The 6,196-nt window shown below is 37.2% G+C and overlaps 1 long non-coding RNA gene across 2 annotated transcripts; it reads right to left on the bottom strand.

Annotated features, from left to right (window-relative positions):
• Nucleotides 1–3,010: 3,010 nt before the first annotated feature.
• LOC135443372 (uncharacterized) lies at nucleotides 3,011–5,262 on the bottom strand. 2 transcript variants are annotated; one of them, XR_010438984.1, is made up of 4 exons: nucleotides 5,236–5,262; nucleotides 3,601–3,648; nucleotides 3,418–3,520; nucleotides 3,011–3,143 (listed from the first exon to the last, which is right to left on the bottom strand). It is a non-coding gene; the product is annotated as an uncharacterized LOC135443372 (long non-coding RNA). The 2 variants fall into 2 exon arrangements; XR_010438983.1 differs by having other exon boundaries at nucleotides 3,031–3,300.
• Between the last annotated feature and the right edge of the window lie 934 nt (nucleotides 5,263–6,196).

Raw genomic sequence — 6,196 nt, 5'->3', positions numbered from 1 at the left:
CCATTTCAATTAAGTCAGTCATTATCAAAAAATACTTTTTAAGTAGCATAGGTAGAAGATAATAAATGTTGTTCTAGTCCATGATCCCATAAAACATTCTGCATAGATGCACCAACCTTCCTGCCCAGCATAAGCTGAGTGGGAAGTGCAGTATAGAGCTCCAAAAACCTCTAGGATCATTTTCTTGTGTATTTTCAGTCTACAACATGCTGTTGAACCAAATCACCTAATACCTATTCTGTTTATTAAGCTGTCTGAAAATGTATTTTGGTATTAGTATTTTGCATCTTTTCCCTTTCTCTTTCCAGGTTGCAACAGTATTTACAACTTTCTTGTTTTTGTAGAGGGTTTTGACAAACTTGCAAAAGTGTTCATGTTTTCCTGAAAAATTCTTTTTGTGAAAGCCTGTGTTGATATATCACTGACAAGTTTCTTTATTGTCTGTAATTCTTTAACTTTTTTATTTCTTTTTATAAGCATCATCCTGTTTGTCCCTAGGATCTAAAAGATTTTTGGTATCTTTGACTTTTTCCCTTCTTCTCTATCACTGCATCCAAGTCTTATCAGTTCTCTCTGTCAAATTTTAAAGTCTTCAATCTCTTGTGTAGGTTTTAATAACCATAATTAGCAAGAATTTAGTTGTGTCTGCTTTGATGACTCCAGTGTTCAAATAAATCTTCTTTAAGCTGGTTTTGTTGGCTTGTTTTTGGTTTGTTTTTTTTCCAAATACTGCCAAAGTGATCTTTGTTTTGCCTAATTCTGATCTTATCTTTCAAACACACACTCTGAAGTTTCAAACATTGGTCTCTTTTAATAGTTCATTCCTACTCTATACCACTTTTCCTGATGACTCCACCAATTAGAAACATTACTTATAGGAAGTATTTAGGAAATTATTTGGGGTGAGAGAAACTAATGATGAGCAAAACTTCAGTTCAAGGGAATTAAATACATAACAGCATAGAGAAATTTCAGTAACTAGTGTTTACATTAAGGCTTGTAATTTGGTATTTAGCTGAATCAGAGTCAAAATAAATGTAATTTTATCTTATCTTTGTGCAATACATCAGATTAGCATTTCTGAACTTCCAAGATCATTGTTTGTGTTAAACAAATAACACTAAGCCAGACTGCTACAAATTTTTACTGTGGCACTTTGCACTTAGAATATCATCTGTCATAAGATTGCTCTCAAAGCACTTTACAGACATTAACTAATTGGGTCTAATGACACTTCTCTGGAAACAATGAAGCATAATTAATTCCCTTTTGTGAAAAGGGAATTTAAGGCACACAGAGAGCAAATGATTTCCAAGGTCACAAAGAATATTGCAGAAGATGTGGGAACAGAACCCAAATCATCCAGCCCTCCAAGACTGAGATCTAGGCACAGGAAGAGAGCTATCAGCTGTGGGAGGAGGACAGCTCTTCCTTTCCTTTCTTTGTTATTACAGAAGTACGGGAAATTAATTGCTTTCATTAATTCCACACTAATGGCCTGTGAAGTAACAGTCCATTAGGAAGCAAGCTGCTTGCCTTGCCAAGCTCTGCATGTAAACAGCAGTGAAGAAACTGTGCTATCACTCTGCCAGGGACCATGTATTGTTCATGTTATTAATTTTTATTGATAATGTCCTTTACTGTTTATTGTAGAGTTGTGTTTCTAATCTTGTGCATTTGTATTCCTTAGAGTTAAACCTTACAGTGACAAGAAACAGACCACAGAATTTCAATTTATGTGTAAGAAGTTATTTCAAGGACTTTAGTAGATATGTAAATTCATGTCTTAGTTTTGTTATACATTGTGAGAATTTTATTTTCTAGCTTAAGCTTTAAAGTCAGACTTTTCCAGCCTTCATTTAACAGCTAGAAGAGAAAAGTAGTTCCCATAAAAAAAAATTAAAGGAAGAATGGGAACTAAACGTTCTGCTTTAGAAGTCAGCTTCCCCCTTTTCTCTGTTTAAATCGCCAATGGTCTCCTCTAATTAGAATTATTACATAGCTACTATATTATAAACTTATTTTAAACAAAATAAGTGTATGTGGTCAGACTTTCAAAAGTGATCAGGCACCTAACTACATTGGCAGCTCCTTGGGAGGTCTTGACCAAGGCACCTGAGCCCCCTGGCTGGAGAACAGACTGGGAATGGCCAGTTCCATAGAGGCACGTCCTTTCATTTCACACAAACTGCCTTCACCTATCACTTCTTTAATTGTTTTGTGGTAATCTTTTTTAATTCCTCCTCAGTAACTTTGATACAATGAAGCAGGAAACAAAAATAAAGGAAGTTACTGAGCAGAACCCCTCAGCCTGTCTCTGTATCTGCATTATTCAGAGGTTAAGAAAATGGGAGTTCAACCTTTGAAGATTTGCTGATGGAAATTGACTGACTGTAGGTCTTTTTTGCATACTTATTAATGTGTTTGGAACATTAACTTGCTGGATAGACTTTTCTTGCAGTTCATGCTACAAGGTAACCAATAAAATCACTGGAAGACATAGGTAGACTCGCTGAGGAAGGATCTACAGGGATCTTTCTGCTAAAACAGACAAATGGAAGTTCCTTTGCCACTCTCCTGTACAACCTGATAGGAATTTGCACCTCACTTTGCATTGATAAATCACTGATTAAAATTTACAGCATGGACAAAGAAAACAACTGGGATGTACACAAACTAATAAAAATATTTAAATCCAGACTCTGCAGAACAATTTTTGTTTAAGACATCTTTTTTCTTGTTGTTGTATTGACCATGATGGATTTAGCAGTTGAATCAGGCAACAAAGAGTATATGAACCAAAAAGGTAGTTTGTAAAAGGTTTCACATCTGGACAGAATTTTTCTTTTCTATAAAAAAAGAATTTATTTCATGATTTTATAAATTGCAGCTCTCAAACTCTTCATTGAGAAATTGTCTATAACCTAACTGACTATAACCTAACCTAGTTCTTTTAAAGACTACAAAGAAATGTTTCATTTTCAATAGATACCATTGACATTCCCCTGCACTGACTTCTCTTCTGACAATTATTTTCCACTGATGCTGTAGCTATTAGCAGTGTGGTAGTGCTTGGAACTTGAGATCCAGGTACATTACATTTGCTGCTGCTGCTGTAAAGCTTTGCTGTCCTCAGTTTGAACCTAGGTGAGCAAAAATGGCTATTTCAGAAAACTAGAGATATAATCTGCAGGATTCCAGATATCTAGCAAGGCTATTACAGCCCAATATTTTAGCATCTAATTCCAAGGGCATCCAGTAACAGGCAGGACTCAGAACAACTCCCGGCTGGCAGTGCTTCTAAAAGAAACCAGACATTGTCTTAACTGGGTTCCAAATTTACAGATGTAATTGTGTACTGGGGGCCATGTGGCCTCTTAAAACACAACATTTAAATAATGAGCATTTAGCATGTACCTTAAGGGTATGGCATTAGCTCCTGTCTCTCTTCTTGCACCAGAGCCAGCAAGTCCTGATCCACATAACAATTTGTTTGCCTGGCTTTTCACATAGATCACATCTGAAAAACATGGATGATTACTTTGTCTAGTTGTATAACGTTCTTCATTTCTCACAAGGCCCAGTACATCCCATACTCACTTTATTTTCTCAGCTTGGACCTTGACCCCGCAACTGGTTGTCTGTGACCTACAACAAGCTTAACTATATGAGAAAGCACTGCTGCAGGTCGTTCCTCCTCTGCTCCTCTCCTCCCAGACTCTCTACATGATCAAAACCCTCCCAGCTGAGACCAGTAGTCCTACTATTCTGGTCATTGCTGAGCCTACAGCCTTTTTCAGGACAAGCCATGATGCTCCACTGGTACATTATATCAGCTCCTTTACCCTTCCCACCTTGTACAAAGCAAGGTACACCTTGTTCAAAGGTGCTCCTATAACTTTTTCCAGGACAAGCCATGATGCCTCCACTGGTACATTACATCAGCTCCTTCACTGTTCCCACCTTGTACAAAGTTTGGCCACTACAAACATACAGAGGAGTGGGGGGGAAGAATTTTGCTGATCATTCAGAAGACCTAGGAGGCACTTGCAGGGCCTGGGGGAAAAATTCCATGCTATTCCCTGAGAGTAGGCATCCCTCTGCTATACATAGAGCTTCCCATGTGAGAAAAAAACCCTTGCTCACAGAATAGGAAACCACAGCCTCTGGTCCAGCAGTTGTATCCATCTGGCAGATTTCTGCCCCCAGACATTTCATTGCAGGACTAAAATCCTTCAACCCTGGAAAATATTTTTTTTGTCTTTTTTTCTCCATCATACTTATATTAGTCCACAACATATTCCAGACAGTCTGAACAGATTGTTTAAAATCCATAGAGACCAGTGAGTTAAATATCATCTCAGAAATGGGCAACCTGAATGCAGAGGCTTAAAATGGAGACAGCTTTTCAGCAGTGTCTCCACTTCCTCTCCTAATAATTTTGTGTTTTAGTACTCATAGCACAAACTCTTGTAATGACATTACCGGAATTGCTGTAGAGGCATAATATATTCTAAGGTATATTTATTATAATGCTAAAATTTTTGATATCCATACATTTTTCTGTCAAGGTTTTCATGCTGACACTGTTTTCTTTCCTAGCATGTGAGAGAAAAGTAGTAATTTGCTGGTTTGTGTTTGTGTTACCATATCTCAGAAACAGATTAAATTTCACTGTAATACTATAGAATTTGAATTAATGTTTGAGCCCTTAATTTACCTTTCCCATGTATAAAATGGGAATATTTATCTATGATGCATTTAATATCCATCTTTCAAAAATGCTGCTGTAACAATACACAACAATTTGGATAAAGAAAACAAAAGAGGCTCCAAACTGCATTTCGATTAGAGGATTATGCCAAAACACATAATACCATATCACTAACAGAGCTACACTAAAAAAAAATTAGATTAACTGCAAAATCAGATAAAAAATTACTTCACTGGCCTATACTGCTGTGCCTGATTTGGATGGCATTCAAAAATCATGTTTTGTAAATGACTGAATAACATTAAAAACTTCTTTGCCTGTACAGAACTATATTTTAATCAATCTTTTAGAAAACCAGAGGCTGAAAAGTAAATGGATATTACAGAAAACATGTGAATTGAACACTTTAAACAACTGGTAGTTCTGTATGCTCATAGATACAACTCATCAGAGTTACATAGCCTGTATGCAACTCTGGTACCACCAGGCTGCTGTTTACCTCCCTCATTTTAGACAAATACCTTGTGTTGGGCTGAGCTGCCTTTGAGACTCAGAACTAGGGAACCTCTCAAACTAGTTTGGAGTAATTTATACCACTGCTTAAAGGGGAGTGAATAAATTGAGATTAATTGTATCTAAAGACCTGTGAATGCAATACAGCTGGGGGGATTGTTAGTGACATCTAGGGGAACCTGACCATCTCAGAGTGGTATGACCAAACCAGGGAACTTGTGGGAAAGGAGACTGGTCTAAATTTGAGAATAATGTTCCATTATGAGTAAAATTTCTCTAGTTCTCAAAGTTACAACTGCATCCAGGAGTGATTTTCAGCTTTGAAACTATATCTGGCAAGATCTTTGCCCAGATCTCAGCTAATTATACAGTGAATGTTTAAAGGCATTTTTTAATTCCATAATGGACCCATCACAAGAGGGTTTTTTCTATGAAAAGTGCTGAATAGGGTACATGCCACTTTTCCAGAAAGATGAGTGTAGAAAAGTCTATAGGTGTCACGAAGCATCTCAGCTTTATCCAAGTAATAACTAGACAAATTTATCTGCACTAAGATTTTATTCGGAAGAACTAATAAATTTAGGGGGACCATGGGGCAGCAAAAGTAATTCTCCTAGTCCTAAAAGGCCTTTCTCTCTGTGAAACAGCCTGCATCAAGTGAAGGGGAATGACAAATCATACAGATAAGCACAGATATTTGGCTATGTCCATACTTTTTTTTTTAAGATCTTGCTCCTCTCAGAAAGCTGTAATATATTTGCACACTGTGGAAAAAATGTCTTTATTTACACTGCTGCCACACCAGATAGATGGCTATCTATTTGCTCCTTTTCATGTCATCTGAATGTTGGCATCCCCCAGCCTCCTGCTGCCAATATCATCCTTTTCAGAGCTTGTGCTGGTCCTGGTGATCTTTATGAAGCATTCACTCTGCTGTCTAAGATGTTCCCTCAAACAGGTCCATAGGGA

The sequence above is a fragment of the Zonotrichia leucophrys genome, chromosome 2, assembly GCF_028769735.1.
Source record: "Zonotrichia leucophrys gambelii isolate GWCS_2022_RI chromosome 2, RI_Zleu_2.0, whole genome shotgun sequence".
Classification (NCBI taxonomy): domain Eukaryota; kingdom Metazoa; phylum Chordata; class Aves; order Passeriformes; family Passerellidae; genus Zonotrichia; species Zonotrichia leucophrys.
The sequence above is the reverse complement of the archived record's forward strand: the minus strand, read 5'-3'. Positions and strand labels throughout refer to the sequence as shown.